Genomic DNA, 21,759 nt, shown 5'->3' on the forward strand with positions numbered 1-21,759 from the left:
TACACAGGAGATGGGAGTCACATACAATTTCATTGCGTGTATTCCACGTAGTCCACCTTAGAAACAAACCACACACAAGACAGGAACAATTCCATGCATCAAATATTGAGAACATGAGAAGTTCTCAGTGATTGGAGTGTACAACATCCAAATTTGACCTCAAAATAAGCTGGACTGACAAGTTTGCTCAGAAATAGCTGAGGATCAATGGCTGAAGGAAAGCTGTAGCCAAACAAAAACTTCAAAAAAAAAAAAAATCCTCAAAGTCTGTTGAAATCATTCCAAGCATCCTGAACTGCTGTAAATGCCATAATTTGGCAAAATTGGTCATTTGTCAGTTTCACCATTTAGACTTTCAGCAGATTGTGCAATTAGTGAGTTCAGTTTTTGCCCAGCGAGCAGCCTGCTCCCTTGTCTGTAATCAGGTCCTGAGTCAGCCAGCGCTCCCCCAACCCAGGGTGTACATGGCATAGCAGGTCAAGGGGTGAGCAGCACATGGGGTTTGCCCTTCCTGTGAAGCCCAACTATGGACCCCCAGACTTGGACTTACTGGATCCCACGTGAAGAAACCCTGCTCTTGTGTATGGACTTCCACCTGTAAGAAGCCGAGGAGGGATACAGGCTGGGGGGGAATAAATTGTTGCCAATATCATTTTGTAATACTTTGCAAGAAAAAAAAAATGGAAAAGCTCATAGATTTTAATCCAAGCCAAAGGGATGATAAAAATGAGGTTCTTTCTTAATTTACAAATTGCCTAAAAGATGGGAATCATATACAATTTTATGCATGTAGTTCAACTTAGAAATGAATCACACACAAATAAGAGAAGATGAGAACAGTCACAGGCATAAGATATTGAGAACGTGAGAAGTTCTCAGTGACCTCAAAAGACCTCATAACCTCAGAAGACGCAAAATACTGCCCTGTGCCCACAGGAGAGACTTAGTTTGTCATCTTTCTTTTGATAATTCTACAGTTGATCATCTCGGGGTTTAATGCTGCTGTTTGATGCATCTACTCACATTTCCCCTAAGGGGTTTGTTTACTTACGTGTTTCATAATTTGTTACTGAAAATTGTTTTGCTCCAAAGAATTCTTGCTTGGTATTCAATGAGCCCCAGGCACCTTTGTGTAACAGTTTCAAGCTTCCAGAGCCCCAGATCGCTCAGGGAATTTAAAGCTGCACGGCCGCTTTCTGCTTAGCTCTGCGCTGAAAAAGGAAGTGAAATATAAATTTCATGTTAGACGCTGCTGTCCTTCGGCTTTATTCAATTACCAGAATATTCTGAATTGAGTGACGTAACACTAAGTGCTATCTGCATTTACTTTTTCTAACCATTTTTAAATTGAAGTATCATTAATGTACAATGTTGTGTTAGCTTCAGGTGTTCAGCAAAGTGATTCAGTTATATATGCATACATATCATCTTTTTCAGATTCTTTTCCATTATAGGTTATTACAAGACATTGCATATAGTTCCCCGTGCTATACAGTAAGTGCTTGTTGTTTATTTTATACATAGTAGTGTGTATATGTTAATCCCAAACTCTTAATTTATCCCTGCCCCCCCCAACCCTCCTATCCCCTCTGGTAACCGTAAGTTTGTTTTCCATGTCTGTGAGTCTATTTCTGTTGTGTTTTTTTTTATACACCTTTATTGGAGTATAATTGCTTTACAATGGTGTGTTATAGTTCTGTTTTGTAAATGAGTTCATTTATATCCTTTTTTAGATTCCATGTATAAGTGATATCATACGATATTTGTCTTTCTCTGACTTCACTTTGTATGATAATCTCTAAGTCTATCCATATTGCTGCAAAGGACATCATTTCACTTTTTTTAAATCGTTGAGTAATATTCCATTGTGTATATGCACCACATCTTCTTTATCCATTCAGCTGTCAGTGGACATTTAGGTTGCTTCCATGTCTTGGCTATTGTAAATAGTGCTGCAGTGAACACTGGGGTCATGTGTCTTTTCAAATTAGAGCGCGCACATACACACACACACACTCACACTCACACCCTTCACGCTGATGGACCTCAGTTCACACTAGTCTGGTGAGAGCTTCAGAAAGAGCAGTTTTTCTCCCCTGGTGAGACGCGGCCTCAGGAAGAAGCGTCCACCTCACGCCTGTGGCCGAGCTTTTGTGCGGAGAGCAGCTGACTGTGCCGTGCTGTGGGTAAGCTGCTAGCACAGAGGTACAGGGAGGTCTGGTTGGTGCTGGCCGGCTCCAGGGTCAGGGGGAAATGTTCATTCTTCTTTCGGGAGACACTGTACCCCTCCGTGACATCCCCTTCGCCAGTGCTACCGACGCCATTTGAATAATGGATCAGCCTCAGCCCCTGTCCCAGATCTTGCCGATACCAGAACATTCCCACATGGTTCATATCCTGAGAACAATCCAGGACCATCTTGCTTCCTGCTCGTATAATATGGTATCTTGGCTTCTGGGTGACTGCTGCATCCCTGGGACCTGCTGAAGGGGCAGACACACGGTAAAGACAAGGCTCAATGAGTAACGTGGATCTGCAAAGGAAAGGGAAAGCCTCGGAGCTGGGGCTCTGCAAACCCACAGCAGAGGTTTCAGCTGAGTTCCGAACTCACCTGCCACCAGCAGACAAAGAATCACACAAAAGAGGTTGGGGCTCATGGCAGGGTGAGGGCGAGAAGAGGGCCGTCCCCACTAAATGCTCTGTTCCACAGGCCTGAGAGACGGAGCTGGGGGGCTCTTCTCCAATGGCCAGGTGGGGCTGCCTGGGATGTCACTCCCCCTACCCCTGCAGATTCTCCCCGCCCCGGGAGGATCCCCCTGTGACTTGGCTCAGGTGAGGTCAGCGTCTCCTCTCCTAGATGTTGCTTAGCTTGCCTGCAGGGGAGGTGGAGTAGGGCTGCGACGCACTGACTTTTGGGTGCACTCCACCCCCTGGGTTTCCCATATTCCTCTGACACAGTTGCTCCTTGTTTGCACCTGCCCCTGACATCAAGGCTGCTTCGCCCAAATCCTTCAACTGTGGATCTCATTACAGTTTAGAGGGGCCTCCCACTTCTTCCATAGCTGTAGGTAGTTTGGCAATAACTGAAAACTTCTTCAACAGCTGTCGAGTAGTGGATCCACGCCCAAGTTTTTCTTAACCCTTTTCCTCCCAGGCTGCTCTCCCAGACTCTGCCCAGAGCCCCTTAGATCTCGGTGGCGCCATAGTGCCATCTTGTGGCCAATACCTGAAGTTTCATCACTGTTTCTTTGCAGTGGCCCAAGGGGTGCTGGAAGTGTCTGCACGATGACCTTTTATGCTCAACTTCCTTCAACGCTAATCCCAACACCAGTTCTAACCCAAACTATTCCGTTGATTTATCATGCTTAAGAGGCCGCCCTCATTCTGCTCAACCACTATCGCATTGTCTGCCAGTTATAGGCCAACTGAGTTCTTCCCCCTTAAAATTATCTTCTGAAAGGGAGAGGGATAGAATGGGAGAAATTAAAGGAACTAATGTTTAGTTAAACTAATGTTTACTTTAAACTAATGTTCAAAGTAGGAAGAAAAACACAGACCTTGAAGTGTAAGGAGGTTCTTTTGCCTTCATTACAAAAGATAAAGAAAAATGCTGAAGAAAAATAAAAGACAACCAATGTTAACTCCAAAATATAGATTAGCAAAGGACTGGGAAGGTAATGAAATTACCTTCGAGATGGGGTCAAATGTGCACGAATAAAAAGTAAAACTGGAATGTAAGAAAAATAAGAACATCTTACAAGGCATTAAGCAATCATGGAGGAAACAGTATCTGATGGGGAAATAAGGATGGAAGGGATTAAGACCAGCAAGGGACAGTCTCCACTAAATGAAAACTTGTACAACGTGCCTCTGCTGATTTGAGCAGCAGGGAGGGAAGAGATGATTCTGGAAGAAGCAGAGGAGTTAGGAGATGTGAAAACATCGGTACAAAATAGTAGTATAAGGAGGCTGAATCTGCCAGGTTCATGTGGCAAAAATGGGGAAAAAAATGGAAAAAAAAATTGAAGATGAAATCTAGAAAGGGAGTCCTTGGAATGGGATTCCAAGAGTAGGGAATTCCCACGTGTGCCCTGGCTCTCCTCACTCCCCAGAGGCACAGGGCAACAGAGCAAGGGGAGCTTTGCTGGTGTCACAATTAAAGACCAGGAAAACTCCCTCCCAGGGATGCCCACTCCCTGGGGAAAGAGCTTTGTTGTACAGAGACACGACAACTTCTGATAAGTGGATTTGGGGCAACTGTCACTCCCCTTACCTGCTATGCAAGGCTCAGGGAGCCTCTACCATGGCCGTGACATTCAATCCCAGTCCCGGAGCTGGGTTATCTCTTAGGACTCCCAGAAGACATGGTCCATAATCATATCCACTCTGACCAGGGCCTTAGATTTCATACCTTCAAACCGCAGCTTCGCCCACAGATGGATGGAAGATGTTATTTACAATAGAGGTGTTTATGCTTATAATGAATATCTATGACAATATATAATATAGCAAATACATAAAAAGGGATAGGGGCATTAGAAAATAAGGTAAAGGTTTCAGGGAAATTATTTCAAATGGAAAGGCTAGGGCATGACATAAAACAGTCTCTCGAGAACAGATTTACTCAGGAAATCAAGATGAAACTGGAGAGGTTGTAAAAGTATGCTCTAGTGTCCCTGTCGGGACTGGGGCAGTGAAAACAGGAAGACAAAATAAAGTGGGCTGCTGAAATGAGGCAGAGGAAATGAAGTCTTATTGTTTTCAACATTGCGTTTGTCAATTAACTGGCACAAAAGTAGTAAGGACTTTACTTAAAACAGGAAGACAGGGTTTCCCTGGTGTGCAGTGGTGGAGAGTCCGCCTGCCGATGAGGGGGACACGGGTTCGTGCCCCGGTCCGGGAAGATCCCGCATGCCGCGGAGCGGCTGGGCCCGTGAGCCATGGCCCCTGAGCCTGCGCGTCCGGAGCCTGTGCTCCGCAACGGGAGAGGCCACAACGGCGAGAGGCCCGCGTACCGCAAAAAAAAAAAAAAAAAAAAAAAAAAAACAGGAAGAGGAAGAGAGTCTTGATGCTATGTTGTGGAAAACTTCCAATGTGACAGGGACAGAAGAGGCTCTAGAAGAAAGAATATGCCCCAGGAGGTAGTTGAAACCTTTCCAGATGCCAGCCACAAGCACAGAGGAGATTCTGCTCACTGCACAGACAGGCAGCCAAAGCCAGGTATTTGGGCAGCCTCCCGAAGGACCCACGGAAGACTGTTATGTCCGGGACTTTGGGTCCTTGCCTTGGAGCACTGAGCTGGCCCTGGGACTCCTAGAACTCCTAGAACACAGGAGCCATAATGATTTCTATCCACCAACATTTACACCCACAGTATTTCAGGAGTTAACCTGTGGTCTCTTTCTATCCAAAGAACAGCTGATGTCCAAATCAACCTCTTTTTTTTTTTTTTTTTGGTGAATGGAAAGCAAAAAACAGCCTATTTAAGGTCTCTAGGAGCTGCAAGGAGAGAGAAGGATGAGGCCTGTGAACAAGAAGGAAGCGACTGTGTGGCGCTGTTTGATAAAGCTGCTGGTACGGGGTGCGCGGCGGAGTCCCCAGGCTCCACGGGCTGGATATTCAGATGGGAGCGTGAGCCCTCAGGTCCCTCAGCGGAGACCCAATCATTAGGCATCCCCGATGCCTCTGGTGCAGGCTTGTTTTGAAAGTAAATCAAAAGCTCTGGACCCCGCCCCGGTGTCTGCCAGTCCAATAAAGGGAAACATGACCAGAAATTGGGTCACACCTGAGAACTACAGCTTGGCCCCTCCCTGTGACCCTGTGCCTGGGGGACTGGGACAGTCCAGCTCCTGTGTGACCTGTGGGGACAGAAGTGGGGGACAGTAAGGAAGAACATACTTGTAATCATCACACACACACACACACACACACACACAGAAGACGGAGGCCCGCTTATGAGTAGGAAGGAGGCGTAGTCCACAGTAACAAGGGGAAAGTTCATGGTCCGGACCTGGACAAGCTCGAACAGAGACACCCCGACCGTGTTCACAATTCTCCTGGGAAACAGGGGTGCCCAGAATTGCCTGACCACCCAGTGGGACCTTGAACAGGAACATGGGCAGGAGTTAATCACAACAAAAGGAATGGTCTGTGTCCAGTGCAGAGGCAGTAGCTTCTGACGTCTCTTAGATGGGACGGGACATGACCCAGATGAGGCAGGAGCAGCCTGGCTGGAGTAGAGAGGGCCGGAAATCTGAGATCAGGGAGGTGGGAAGACCTGCCCCGCCAGGGGAAGGCAGGAAAGAGCAGAGAGCACGTAAGGGCCAGTCTGGGGGAGAACCTTCCAGAGAAACAGAAGTGAGGTGCCTGGGGATGGACAAGAGGATCTAGATGTATGTGATTTACCAATAACGTTCCCTCCTGGAGGCCTCAGACTCAGGCTGATGGCTAGGAGTCAGAGCTGGGGCAGCATCTTTCTGGGCAGCTGCAGAGGAAAGACAGAGAGTGATGGTGGGCACACATCCGCAAGGCCATGGAGTCAGGTCTGGGCCGGCCGAGACCACACACTGAGGGTCACACTGCAGGCACCTGGCACCCAGCGCTCCAAGGCTCCAGGTGCTAGGAGCCTGCAAGGGGCTCTGCTGAGTCCCGGGGTGCAGGGCCTCCCCTGCCTTTTTGTGCAGTGCCGTGGAGTAACTGCTGGTGCAGAGGTACACAGATGTCTGGGAGTGGGTGGCAGCCTCCAGTGTGAGAGGGAAGTTCTCGAGGTTTGATCTGGAGACGCTGTACCCGTTGGGGACGTCTCCTTTGTTGATGTTGCCAGTGTTAGTTGAGTAATGGATCAGCCTCAGCCCGTGTCCCAGGTCTTGTCGGTACCAGTACATATAGTTGTGGTCCAGATCCTGGGCACATTTCAGGGTCGTGCTCTGTCCTGTCCTCAGGACCCGGAATTTGGGGTCCTGAGTGACACCAGCATTCCCTGGACCTGTGGAGAAGGAGAAGCTGATGCTGCAGACACAGGGGACACGCTTGGTGCCGGGACCCCGAAAGGGACCCTTTCCCGGACTCACCTGCCTGCAGGAGACAGAAGGTCACACAGCACAGGAGGCTGGTGCCCATGGCAGGGCAGGCCGGCAGGCAGAGGGGTCTTCTGTGTGTTGAGGAGAGGGCAGAGGGGCTCTCCAGGGAGTCATTCTGAGGTGTCACTGTCCCTGCCTAGCCCCAGAGCCAACCCGTCACAGGGGGCCACGCCCCTTCCCCCAGAGGCTGAAATGAAACATGAATCTCCAGTGAACAGCTCAGAACAGGAAGAACGCGTTCCTCTGAATGGATGCCTGTCTTACAAGTTTTGTTAACTTTTCTGTAAAACACTTTGTAACTTTATGTGTATTTTATCCCAGAGATAATTCTTCATTGATACGTATATTGGTTTCATTTATCTAATCTAGTTTTGAATTTTGGGGAAAATCCTTATGGCTTCCTGCAGCCCTTTATGACTCATGCATCCCAAATACTCTTCAAGTGTCTGTTTCTACTTTGTTTAATTCATCACAGTCCTGGTCCTGTCCTTCCACCTACAGTGATTCTTCTGGTATCTGGTTTCCCAACCTCAGGCTCATCAACATTTGAGGAATCGTTTGGCTCTATTTCTCATCAATTCACCGACAGGGGCAGCTGCAACTCCTTCCTGGTCACCTGAGCACGTGCTTCCTGTGTCAGGAGGGGACATCTAGCAGCAGCAGAGCCACATCACGCCTATGACCGACCTTCCTTTGTGGAGAGATGGTTGCCCAGCACCGCAGATGACATGTTAGCACAGAGGAATACAGACGTGGGAGGGACGGGGTGAGAGGTGGCCGACTCCAGGGTAAATGAAAGATGCTCTGTTTTCACCTGAGACATCCATTCCATGGGGAATACCTCCTGGTGTAGCAGCTGCCATTAATTGAGTCACAAATATCACAGAGCCCCAAACTGTACCTTGTTGCACATAACCCCACACTGAGAAGGACCCCGTACTTGCTGCAATGTTCTGTGGCCGTGATATTCATTCTAAATAAGTTTAGAATCACGGGCCCTGCAAATTATGTAGCTGGTCCTGAGTACATGATTTTGGACCTGTGGGTACTGCCTGATGTGCCGGTTTCCCTTGAGCGTGACCACATGTCTGGGGTCTTGGTGACTCGGCGTTCCTGGGGTCTGGGAGAGAAAGACACAGAAACTAAAGTCAGAAGCAAAGAAGGATCCTGATGTAACCACAACAAGAAGCCTTGATCTGGGGCCTGGCAAGCCCCGGAGTGGTTCCGCATCTGTGCTCAGACATCCCTAGTCCAGGAGACAGAAGGACACACAGCATGGGAGACCGGTGCACAGGCAAGGCCAGAACAGAAAGGGGGACTTTCCAGATCAAGGCCTGTGTCTTGGATACTGGGGGTAAAAGCCAAGGGAACCCTTCTCCTGACGTGAAACGATCTCTCCCCGAAATTGCTACTGCCTGTTGTCTGCACAGCCCAGCACACAGTGTGTGAACATGAAGCCTTGCTCTGTGTGTGTCTCATGGGAATCTCAAAATAATTTCCTGGGAGATGATGACTTCTTATCAAAATATCATTATACAATGATTTCTGGGAATGGGTGCATGAGAAAAGAAATTTCTAAAAGTGAATAAATGAATTTTACAAAAACAGCCTCTACCACCTGGCAAGACCTTCTGATGGTCATTTTATCACACTTTCCATCCCCAGCGAGGATTGTCCCTGAAGTGGATATTGCGTATCACATGATTTCAAGCACTGTTTTTAACCATAACACTTTCCAGTAGCACCTAACTGCCTTAAATATTTAGCTCTGTGCTAAAGAGGAATTGTTTCAATGGTTAGAGACCTTAAATTTTCACTAAAAAGATGCCTGAGCAAAACGAATCTATAGTAACAGAAATCATTTATTTGGTTTTCAGGGATGGACAGGGACATGGGAAAGGGGCATGAAGGAACTTTCTGGGAGATGGAAATGTTTCTATATCTTAATAAGGTAGATATTACATGGGTATATATGTATATATTGAGCATAACCATTGACCTGTCAATTATAAAGTGTGTAATGATTATTGTATATACAGTTGATCCTTGAACAACACAGGTGTGAACTGCGTGGGTCCACTTTTTAATAAATACATACTACAGTACTGCAGGATCTGTAGTTAGTTGAATCTTCAGATGCAGAACCGTGGATAAGGACATTCAAGTGTGAAGTTATATGTAAATTTTTGACTGTGGGCTTGGGGGTGGCTCAGAGCCCCTAGCCTCTGCTAAACTCCACATTGTTCAAGGCTTAACTATAATTCATCCGTCAATAAAGTTGATTTAAAAATGCCTGATGAGGGATGTGTATTACATGCTCTGGTTAATTTCATGTACTGAATCATCGGGCATAAATATTCACCTTTCTGTGACTTCTGAAGTCCTCAACTACAGGCAAAATATGTCCATCTCTAACTTTGCCCCTGGGAAACGGTGGAAGAGGCTGTCAGAGAGTAGCAAAGGGAGTCAAGAAATGCAGAGTTCTGTTATGTGCCAGGTACTTCACGCTTACTAAATTTTTATGCAACCTTGGAAGATGGTGCGATGGCTAATGTAATGTGTCAACTTGGCTGGGCCACAAGTATTTAGTTAAACACTATTTGGGGTGTTCCTGTTAGGGTGTTTTTGGAAGAGATTAACATGTGAATAGGTAGACTTTAATATTAGACTGGATTAACATTTGAGCTAGTAAAGCAGATGACTTTCCATAATGTAGGTGGGCCACATCCCATCAGTTGAAGACATGAAGAGAACAGAAAGCCTAATCTTCCCAGGTAAGAGAGAATTGTCCAGCTGATGGCCTTCACTGCAACATCGGCTCCTTCTGCCTAACAGCCTCTGAACTTAAACATCAGCTCTCCCTGGATCTCTAGTACCACCAGCCCAGCTGCAGATTTTAGACTTATCAGCCTTAAAAAAAATGTGAGCCAACTCCCTTAAATTATGTATATATACATATATCTATATATATACACACACACATATATATATATTTGTTCTATGGGGGGACTGTTCTATAGGGCAGGGACCACAGGTGTCGAGGACAGACTTGAGTCTGCTTCCTTGCTCTGACAGTTACGAAATAGGAGATCTGGGCAAGACACTTCTCCGCAGATATACAAACAGGTAAAATAATATCTATTATGCACGCTCTTTGGGAGCGTTCATACATATCAAAGAAATAATACCTGCGAAAGGCTGTCTGCTTTACCAGGGCCTGGGAGTGGTTGGCTGGCAGTCAACGCCCTCACGGCCACCTCCTGAGCTGGGGCAGGAAGGTTTTTGTACCAGAGGCAGCTGATCATGCAGGGCCGCGTCTTGGCTGCTGGTACAGAGATACAGGGCCGCCTCCGTCAGCTCCAAGGAGCTCAAGTCAGGCTCAGAGCTAGAGTCACTGAACTGTTGGCCTGAGAATCTATCTAGGATGTTTCCTTCTCCTCTCTCTTCCCCTCTGTGATACTCAGCTGGGAACTGATGGCCCTGGCCCAGGGCCTGTTGGTACCAGGACACAGAGAGGTGTCCAGAGACAGGGGAACATCTCAGTGTCTCTTGCTGTTGTCTTGATTTGATCACGTATTTGGGGGTCTAGGTGACTCCAGAATCCAGCGGGCCTGTCGCGGGGAGACAGAAGGAAGCTGAGGGCAGGGCGCTGGGAAGCCCCCTGGCGCAGCCCTCATCGGCTTGTATCTCGGGATGGCGAAGGCATATCAGAAGCTTCCACACTGTGCCCAGGACTCACCTGCTCCCAGGAGACAAAGAGTCACACAGCAGAGGAGCCTGGAGTCCACGGCAGCGTCAGGAACCAGACAACTCCTAGCTCAGGGCGGGTGTCCTGGGGTGAGTGGTCCAAAGAGCTGAACCTCCTGTTTCCCTGGTAGGAGATTCGCCCATGATGTCACTGCCCTGATGTCTCTGCAGGCTGCCTCCTGGTCCACTGCACCTCTTGGCAGGACCCAGGCCAGCTACTCTATGCCATTCCCTGTCCTGCACAGCCCCTCGGCAAAGGGTGGGTGTGAGGTGAGTACCATCGCCACAGCCCCGTGTGCCCACGACACACTTGTTCTCCTCTGCCTGCCCCTGCCTGATAACAATCACCCCGTCCTCCCCAGCCATCCCCACCCCTTCACCTTCCGCTTCCTTTGCAGTCTCCCAGAGACTCCTGCTTGGCGTATCCTGGGGCTCCAGATGCATCTCCACTTCCCTGAGCAGTGAGAAGGCCGTGCTCGCTCCTCCTGTCCTGGGCCCACTCAGTGAACTCAACCAGGCCCCTGATGCAGGCATGTAGCCAAGGTTCCCTTAAGCTGCCCTCTCCTGGGTGACTGTCAACCCCGTCCGCGCCATGAGTACCCTGGGCCCACAGTGCCTACGAGAGGCCAACCGTCCACGGTATCATGGATTTACAGCTTCTGTCTAAATCAGGAATAGAAATTCCCCATAACCCCACCTGCAAACCACTACACACACACACACACACACACACACACACACACACACATACACACACACCCCTGTTCTACTGCCTTCCCAGCCTGGCTAAATTAGGGTTGATCTTCAAATCCACTCTTAGCCTGTGGAGGTGAAAGATTGTATGATCCATTTCCATTAAGAAGCAAATACTTGCCGCACCATTGCAATGACGGCAGTATGCTAAGGTGGAATAATAGGGCATCAAAATAAACACTCTGATGATTTCAAGTGAAACCAGGCTGGAAACATGGATTCCATAGCTCCTTCTGACTAATCGGATCCGTAGTTTCCAGATTTTATATTTAAATTATTACCAAATTCTAGGTAGTGCATTTTATAAAGATGTTTTATGCATATTATCCCATTTATTTCTGAACTCATAAAATCCCGAAATAAACAACCATGTCATCGGAAGACCTAACTGGACATTTCTCCAAAGAAGACATACAGATGGCCAAAAGGCACATGAAATATGCTCGACATCACTAATTATCAGAGAAATGCAAATCAGAACTATAACGAGGTAACACCTCACATCGGTCAGAATAACTATCATCAGGAAGTCTACAAATAATAAATGCTGGACAGGGTGCGGAGAAAAAGGAACCCTCCTCCGCTGTTGGTGGGAATGTAAATTGGTGCAGCCACTATGAGAATATTATGGAGGTTTCTCAAAATCTAAAGATAGAGTTACCGTATAATCCTGCAATCCCATTCCTGGGCATAAATCCTGACAAAACTATCATTTGAAAAGATACATGCACCCCCAATGTTCATAAGGCACTTTTTACACTAGCCAAGATATGGAAGCAACCTAAATGTCCATGGGCAGATGAATGGATAAAGATCTGGTATCTACTCAGCCATAAAAAAGAATAAATAATGCCATTTTCAGCAACATGGCTGGACCTAGAGATTACCATAGTAATGAAGTAAGACAGACAGAGAAAGACAAATATCATATGATATTGCTTATAGGTAGAATCTACAGAAAAAAAGATACAAATAAGCTCTTTTACAAAACAGAAATAGACCCACAGACATAGGAAAAAAACTCATGGTTACCAAAGGGGAAAGGTGGGGTGGGATGAATTAGGAGTTTGGGATTAACATGTACATACTACTATAAATAAAAGAGATAAACAACAAGGACCTACTGAATAGCACAAGGAACAATAATCGATATTTTGTAATGACCTGTAAGGGAAATGAATCTGAAAAAGTATATATACATATATGTGTGTGTGTGTGTGTGTGTGTGTGTGTGTGTGTGTGTGTGAATCACTGAGCTGTACACCTGAAACTAACACAACAATGTAAATCAACTATACAGACAAATGCAAAGAAGAGATTGAAAACATCCCAACTCTAAATTCTGAAATTGTTATAGTTCAGAGAGATTAGGGAAACTGCAAGAGAGGGGCAGTTTGGATTCAAACCCACGTTTAACTATAAAACCTATATATATATATATATAGTTGTAGTTTACCTCATGTCAGGGCCGAAAGCAAGCTCATCGCACGAGATGAATTGTGCCGAAGCACCGCAGTAGAGGGCTGCCGCTCGCTCAGGCAGAACAGTGCCGTCTGTCCTGCTGTGGTAGCTTTTATTAAAGCATTATCTAGGTTTACATTTTAAGACTTGTTTTTTTAACATTTCAGAAATGCCAAAGCAGCAACATATGCTTCTATTGATTATACAAGCAACAATGGGCTTTCTTGAAGACATGCCGGGCTTCGTCCTTGAGCGCAAAAGCAGCACAAAGTTCCCACCATTATTTTGATTATACTGAAGCAGTACAAGGACGTTTCCTTGCGTTCCCACCATTCTGATTATACTGAGGACATCTCATGGATCAGTGCCCAAAGCACTCAATGCTTCTTCGCAGGCCCCCGGTTTGCCGGGGCGGGGGGGGGGGGCCTCAAAGCATTCAGGACTGTTTGCAGTTCTGGCTTATTCGCCAGCCCCCAGTTTGCTGCGGGTGTGGGGCTCATGGGTCACGTCTCCTTTCCACGTCCTCAGTTATTCCACTACATATATATATATATTTTAAATTCTATGTTACCGTTCCATTAACACTTTACACTATACTCACTGGGAACTATATCAACAAATGTACTTTGATCTGAAGAGGGCTAAATATGGAATATTATGATCAGACTTAACACTGACATAAACATACCCAGAAAAGAAAATGTTAAAATGTTCACACAAATTGGAAGCCTGGGCTTGGGTCCAGTTGTTCATATACTAGGATAAATGCCTGAGTTGTGCTGGGAAAAAAGTATTCCACGCAGCTATATATAAGTGGGCATTACTTAATTCATTTCACAGGTGTCAAAGGGTATCAATTATATATTAGTAAAAATAAAGTTCATTCAGTTTTAGGTAAAAATAAAAGACACATTTTTCATTTTCACCAAGAATTCTATTGAACAATGTATTCATTCACCAAATGAACTTTTTGGCCAACCCCAGTATATACACACTTAGCTTTTCCTATGAAAGTAGAGGGAGCAAGGTAGTTTTTACAGATGAAATTGTGTCTCCCCGAAATTCATATGTTGAAGCCCTAAGCCCCACTGTGAATGTGTCTGGACTTAGGGCTTTGAGGGAGGCAGTTAAGGGTAAATAACATTATAAGGGTGGGACTCTAATAAAACATGACTGGTGCCCTTAGAAGAAGAGGAGGTGACACAAGAGAGCTCTTTCTCTGTGAAGCACAGAGAGGCCACGTGAAGACATGGGGAGAAGGCAGCTGTCTACAAACCGGAAACAGAATTCTCACCAGAAACCAGCCCTGGCACCTTGATCTTGGACTTCAGGCCTCCAGAACTGTGAGAAAATAAATGTCTGTTGTTTAAGCCACACAGTCTGTGGTATTTTAATTTGGCAGCCTGAGCAAACTAATCAATAGTATAGAGCCGTGAATGTCAGGATAAAAAGCAAAGAGGAAGGCATGTCCGAGCCAGTGCTTGAAAGATGGGCAGTGCCTGGTCCTGCTTCAGGAGGAGAGAGGGCCCCCTAGGCCATGGGCAGAGCAAGGGCAGATGAAGAGGATTGAAAAGGCATCGGTGTTTCAGGGAATTTTACAGGGATATTTGGTCTCAGAGTATCACACATCCTGATGCCCTGGAGCAAATAGAATCTGGGTGGTGAAGTGTTAAAAAGCGATTCCAGGGAAGCAGAATTGATGTGGGGAGCCCTTGCCTGTTTATAATCAGGGGAGGCCTGCCCTCATCTCTGGGCGGGAGGCACCCGTCTTCGCCCTGAGGAGGCGGGACTGGGGTAAGAGGTCAAGAAGGGACAAGTCAGAATCATGTCCAGGCTTCTCACACCATCATCACATCATCTGTGTGGTGATGACCTCACCTGGGCCAGCCCCCAGGTGATGCTGGTTGTTATAAGGCCTGGCTTAGTATTTTCTGGTGATTGAAGACCTTGGGAGAGGAAAGGAGGAAAGAGATCATGTTACAAATAACACAGTTTTTGCTTATTTTGTAGCTCTAGCTCTGTTCTCAAGCATCTCAGCCATATTTTCTGTCCTAGACTTTCCCCAAATCTCCATTTCTTCTCCCTAAATTATATAAAGCAAACCCCTGATTCTATTAGAATCACACATTTATCAAGTAATTTTGCTCCCCAATGAACTCTCTCTCCCTGAAAAAGAGCCCGCCGGCTATTAAGTTACAAACTCTCCTCTCCCTGGTAGCATCGAGTGTCAGGCCCAGAAGGTCATGTTGGAGGGAACCTGCTGATGTAGCCCCAGCCTCTGAACATATCTTCTTGGCCTCTGTGGTCCCTCCTCTGAGCAGCACAAGAGCCCGTGGCTGCTTTCCAGCGCCCTCAGTCATTTTCCTTTCCCACTGCGATCTCTGAGCTCTCGTGCATCTGTCACCTCTGAGGCTGCCCCCACTGGGGCAGGGAGGTTTGCACAGAACGCGGGTGACTCAGCAGGGCCGTGTTAAGCTGCTGGTACACGGGTACAGGGAGCTCACGTTCAGCTCAGAGCGAGCATCACAGGACTGTTGTGCTGAGAATCGACCCGGGAAGTTTCCTTTTGCTCTCTGCATATTTTCATAAAACTCAAAGAGGAACTAGGGGCCCTGACCCAGGGCCTGTTGGTACCAAGACGCAGTGCGGTGCCCAGACATAGGGGAACACCTAGTATCACTTGGTGTCCTCTTGCTTTAATCAGGCGTCTTGGTGTTTGGGTGACTCCAGAATCCACTGCACCTGTGAGGGAAGGAACTGGGGCTGGAGAAAGAATGCAGGAGAGAGCCCGATGGACCCCAATGGATTCAGGCACTGTCAGGCTTAGAACAGAGATGCCACGCCTTTACCAAGGATGGACCTGCTGCCAGGAGACACAGAGCCACACAGCAGAGGAGGCTGGAGCCCATGGCAGGAAGGGGCAGAGCTGGGCAGGTGTCACCTTGCTCAGAGCTCTGGTTCTCTGAGAGCTGAAGTTCTGGGCATCCTTTCTCTGCTCGGAGGTTAGGCAGTGATGTCACTGCTCTGACGTCATTGCCTCTGCTGGTTCCCATGAGCCTGGCCTCCCTTTCCAGGTCAGCTGATTCAGGAACCCTGCTTTGTCCTGCAAAGCCTCTTATGTGACATGTGGGGCTGGACTGAGCTGGCCTCAGCGAGGCTGGGTGTAGGCCACGTGCCCATCCCCACAGCTCCTTTGCTTTTCCTTTGAGGCAGGTGTTTCTCTACCTGTACCTGCCCCCTCCCAGCTCCACACCCTTCACTTTCCCTTGTAACCTCAGAGACTCCCTCATCACTGCATAGGTGAAGTTCATGGCTCCCATCTGGGACAGCACACCTGTAAATTAGTGTCTATGCTATTAAGCCTTCCGGAGGATAAAGCCACGAAACAAAGCTGTTTCTTAACCCTCCTGGTCCCAGGCACCTAGCTCTGTCAGCTTGCTCTGCCCCAGAACCTTTTGGAGTTTGGCAATTCCACAGCGCCCCCACGCGGTCTATGGGTGGTAACCAAGACATTGTCTTTGCCGTGATGTAATAATTATGGGATGTGTTTAAATTAGAAACTATTTCACTGTTTGCCTATTGCACTTTTTGTTTGTTTGTTTTTTGTGGGGCTTTTTGCTTTGTTTTTCCTAAAAGGACACACACACACACAGGCCCTAGCTGATTTGTGATTTTGTATTTTAAGAGAAAAAAGAAATGTGGCCATGGTGGAAATGTTTTGACTTTGAGAAGCTTTTGATGAGGGAAATGGTACAAACCTGGTCTAGGTTAGGTGAGATGCTAAAGTTGTTTTTCCTTAGATAACCTAGGACAGCTCGCTCAAAGCAGACCACTTAGGTCTCTTTGCAAGGTCCCCACTAATCAGCTTACCCCAGAATGAAGAAAATAATACTCCCTGTTTCTGTACTGCTGGAGAATTTCTTTATCTTCTATGTCTCTCTTTTAGAAATCCTCTTTTTGCCTCTGTTAATGGATAATAATATAATGCCCATTTGCCCATCTATGAATAAATATGTGTGTAGATAAATTATATTTCTCTAGGTTTTTCTTTGATGCCCGTGTGGGAAATAAAATATTCTAACCTTTTGCAATTAGTATGCTAGAAAGGAAAGGCCAGTCTGGATTAATGTAGGATAACAAAATAAACAGAAGGATTTGGGAAAACAGAATCTGAGAAGGACTCGATTCCAGAGCCAGTATCTCCCATTTGCTACTTCTGACTTTTAGTTTACTTCCAACCCAAGTTTCTTTACATATTTACATTTGACTTACCTGTTATTCAGTTTTACATAGTGCATTACATAGAGTAAATATAGATATTCTAATGGAATCTATTTCTTTACTTCAAAGTCCAAAGGCAACAAGTCCATCAAATACCACTGAGAAGAGATCACTGATCCAGCTGCATGTGACACTGATGGGCGATGTATCAATGTCATCAATGACTAGTTGCTGTGCCAACGAGCCAAGAGTTACCAGTACCTCTTATAAGATCACCCAGTGGAGGAAAATTCCACCCTGAGTGATGCCCCATGGATATAAACTAGATAAAATTATCTCAAGCCCAGATGGGAATGTCCTATAACTAAATTTTTTTTCTGAATTTTGTGCATACGTAACTCAAAACCTTTCACAATAGCAGCTGATGTGTCTTATGGAGTTTCTAATGGTAGAGAAGGAGAAGTTTCTACACAAAATCATAGAAGTATAAACAATCACTATAAATCACACTAAGCAAAGTGTGTTTCTCAGTTTTAAGGAACACTTGGCATGGTTTGGCTTTAGTTAGATAAAATTGCCAGATTGCCAATCAGTTCTTAACTACTGATATTTGAAAAAAAACAGAACATCTAAGATTGCTTAAGAGATGCCTGAGACCCCATGATAAACAGCCATTACATTTCAGACAAGAGGAGCCCAGCCGATATTGTAACAACGCGTGAAATATGAGGGCACTGAGTGCTGCATCCTGCTAAAATTGTGAACTAGCGCCATCTCCTGGCTCCTTCTCCAGGGAAACCTGATGAGGCAGGAAGCAAACATGAACACTAGAGACTCACCAAAACCAAGAGAATATTCTGGAAAGACTGAGTCTATTTGGGGCTGGAATATGAGTAAGATGAGAGGTGAGCCCAGAAGAGCAGTGAGACAGCAAGATGGTAAAAATAAGTGAAGCTCTGCTCTTACCCGACCTCTTCTTTGCTCTGAGACAATCTTACCTGCATTTTTACTGCAGGAATCAATAGCAGGATAAGTGATACCATTAAAGGACTGAAAACAAAAAAGATAACCAACTGGACAGTATATATCCCCAGAAAGCGAATTACTGAACCCGATGAACCAAGAATTTATAACAAGCATGACAAATATACTACGTGAAGATCTGCGATATAAACAAGAATATAGAAGACGTCTACCACATAAGAAAATTTAAGGTCAACTTATCGAAGATCTTACCAGCAGCCCACCTAGTATATTTTACATCAGCATTTCAAAGTGCTGTATTATGGGGAAGAATGTTCATGTTCTCGAATTCTGTAAAAGAAGCCAATGTTTCATGTAAACACGAAGTTTTCCTTCCAGTAGGAACTAATATATATTACCCTTTTCTTAAAATAATGACTCCTATCATCAGGGGATTTTTTTCCCCCGTTTTTATAAAAACAAGGTTTCAGCTAATACATTTATAACCCAGATAAGATCTGTGAAGCTCTCTCTTCTTTGAAAACTAGGTGAAATTTCTTAGAGGTTATAAATTCCAAAAGCTATGGAAATTCAAAGCCCTTCCAGAGATCTCTGACCATGCCCATGGACACTTGTATTCTCCTGGTCTTCTCTAACCCTGTCTCATTACCTGTCCATAAAGCTAAGACCTTTTTGATTTCCTCAACAAAATTATGTACATCAAGATCCCGTGAGTTTAGTAGAGTCTAATGAAGATTTGGGTGGTTCTGTAAAGGAATCGGATGATGCGGAACACAGATTTTCACCATTTGCCTCTCATCCTTACCCATTGCACTCCCTTCCAAGACTTCCCAGAATCTCAAATTATTCTACCTGTATTATATTGAACAGTGTCCTTGGAGTTTACCCTGCACACTTAGCACTTCTATTAAAATATTCTCATCAACAATACTTTCCTCCCTAAGAAATAGGGTATAATCTCTTTAAGACACTAAAATTTAACTTTTCTGCATTCAAAATTATGGTTAACCAATTCTTTTTTTGAATGGAACTCATCTCTATTCAAAGACTGTCTGTTTCTAAATTTTAATTTAAGCTGTTCTTTTGTTTTATTATTGTGATAAAATATATATAACATAAAACTTACCATCTTAAGTCTATAGTTTAGTGGCATTCACATTGTGCTACCATCACCACTTTCCATCTCCAGAACATTTTCATCTTCCCCAAATGAAACTCTATCTGTTAAATACTAACTCCTCATTCCCTCCCTCACCCCAGACCCTGGAAACCTCTATTCCATTTTCTGTCTGTATGAATTTGACTACTCCAGGTACCTCATATAAATGGATACAAACACAATTTGGCCTTTTATGTCCAGCTTATTTCACGTAGCATAACGTTTTCAAGGTTGATTCATGTTGTAACACGAATCAGAAAGTCATTGCTTTCTAAGGCTGAATAGTATTCCATTGGATGTATATATCACATTTGCTTTATCCATTTATCTCTTCGTTGGACAGGTTGTTTTCACCTTTTGGCTATTGCAAACAATGCTTCTATGAACACAGGTGTGCTAATATTTGTTTGAATTCCTGCTTTAACTCCTTTGGGTATATAGCCAGGAGTGGAATTTCTGGATCATATGGTAATTCTATGTTCAGTATTTTGAGGAATTGCCACAGTTTTCCATAGTGTTTGCACTATTTTATATTCCCACAACAACGCAATAGGGTTCCAACATCTCCACAACCTCACCAACATGCGTTTTCTGTTATTTTCTTTACTCTCACTCTCTGTTTGCCTGGGGTGGGAGTGGTGGCGGAAGGGCTTCTGTTTTTCCCCTGTTTAGTGCAGGTGCCTCTTGAAGGAGAACCACCTTGTTCCTTCTCAGAACTGAGTGCCTGTGACTCTGCAGCCCTGTGGCATCCCAGCTGACACAGAAGTGCGGAGACTTCCGGCTTGTGGTGGCTGACCCCATTGTCGGGGGGAACATCTCGGTATCTTTTTGAGACCAGTAACCTTCAGATACTCCAGGGACCGTAAGGTTTGCTCTTTCTGACTAACGGATCAGCCTAAGTCCCAGTCCCGAGTCTTGTCAATACCAGCACAAGGCAAAATGGTGCATCGTCTAAGACTGTTCAAAGATAGTTTCTTTTCCATCTCCATAAGGATCCTGGTATCTGTCTGACCTGAGCATCCACGGGTTTTGATAGGAAAGGATATGTAAGCTACGATAGAGACAAGGAAGCAGATGAAGGGAATAACAAGGATCTGGAATTGGGAAACCCACATCAGGAGTTTCCCTCCTGTTTTCTGGACTTACCTGCTCCCAAGACACAAGAGGCCACAAATCAGAGAAGCCTGGCACCCAGGGCAGGTCAGGGAGGGAGGGGCGACCCCCTGCCCAGTGGTGTTCATAGGTGAGAACTGGCTCTCTGAGCCTCTTCACGATCTGATAGCCAGGTCTTCCTGGGACATCAGAACTCTTACAGGTCCTCCAAGCCCAGAATCCCCTCTTATGCGGCTCAAAATTAGTCACTGTCTCTTTCTCTTTTCTGAAGTAGGGCCATGCTCCGTGAAACTGGGTTTGGGGACTTCGCTCATGCCCTAGCTTCTCTGATCTTCCTTTGAGGCTATCACTCCTCTGTATACACTTGCCCCTGGGTACCCAGTATGCTCCTTCAAACTCCCTCCCTGTCTACTTTTCTTCCCAGTTTTGAAGCATTTCCCACATGCTCGTATTCTCGCAGTGGCTCAAGACTGGCAACCGATCTGCCCGACAAAAGTACAAAGCTTTCTGAACTCCTCACTTCGTGCAGCTCTTTCTGACTCTCCCCACAGCATCTTGCGGTTCAGTGGAACCACAGTGCCTCCTCTTAATAAATTGGAAGTGTTTACAGCGTCAGCTGGGGCAGGAAAGGTTCCGGTAATTTCCTGGATGTCTCACCAGCATCCTCTCCGGAGCCTTCCCGGCTTCCCGTGCGGGGTTTCCCAGCTGAAGGCAGCACTAATCACGACTCTTCCGAATCACCATATTGACGTCCCTTCCCCCGCTTCTGCTTCTTTTCCAACACAAACGGAAGCAACTGAAACTCACCTTCCTAGCAAAGATCAGGAATGGGGCACTCTGTGCTCTGGGAAAACTGGCAGAACAGGCCTTCAGATAGATATTGTCAGGAGAAATTTTCAAGAACCTGGATTCTTGCATCTTCCCATACTTAGAAAAGCACTAAAACGATGAACTAAGGTGTCTGTTCCTTGTGACCAGCAGCAGCCTTCTACCGAGATGTGAGCTTGGTTGCAGGTCCCCTTTGCCAAAATCACAGATACGCTCACATCCCCCCGCCCATGCCTTTCAGAGCAGTTTCTCAGAGCTCTCTCAGAGTCTGTCTCCCCGGCTATATCCCTTGGTAAGACATTGAAGAAACCTGACTCACGGCTTTTCTGCAACCATGGCAAGCCACATGCAAGTTCCTGCACATTTTACAGACAGGAAAAGGAAGATGGGAGGTCTGCAGTAAAAAAGGGTCCA

The 21,759-nt window shown here is 45.8% G+C and overlaps 1 gene segment (V, D, J or C); it reads right to left on the reverse strand.

Moving 5' to 3' along the window:
• LOC132524504 (T cell receptor beta constant 1-like) overlaps positions 1-21,759 on the reverse strand; it is a 146,047-nt gene that overhangs the window by 119,044 nt on the left and 5,244 nt on the right.

Source organism: Lagenorhynchus albirostris, chromosome 8, assembly GCF_949774975.1.
Source record: "Lagenorhynchus albirostris chromosome 8, mLagAlb1.1, whole genome shotgun sequence".
Lineage (NCBI taxonomy): Eukaryota > Metazoa > Chordata > Mammalia > Artiodactyla > Delphinidae > Lagenorhynchus > Lagenorhynchus albirostris.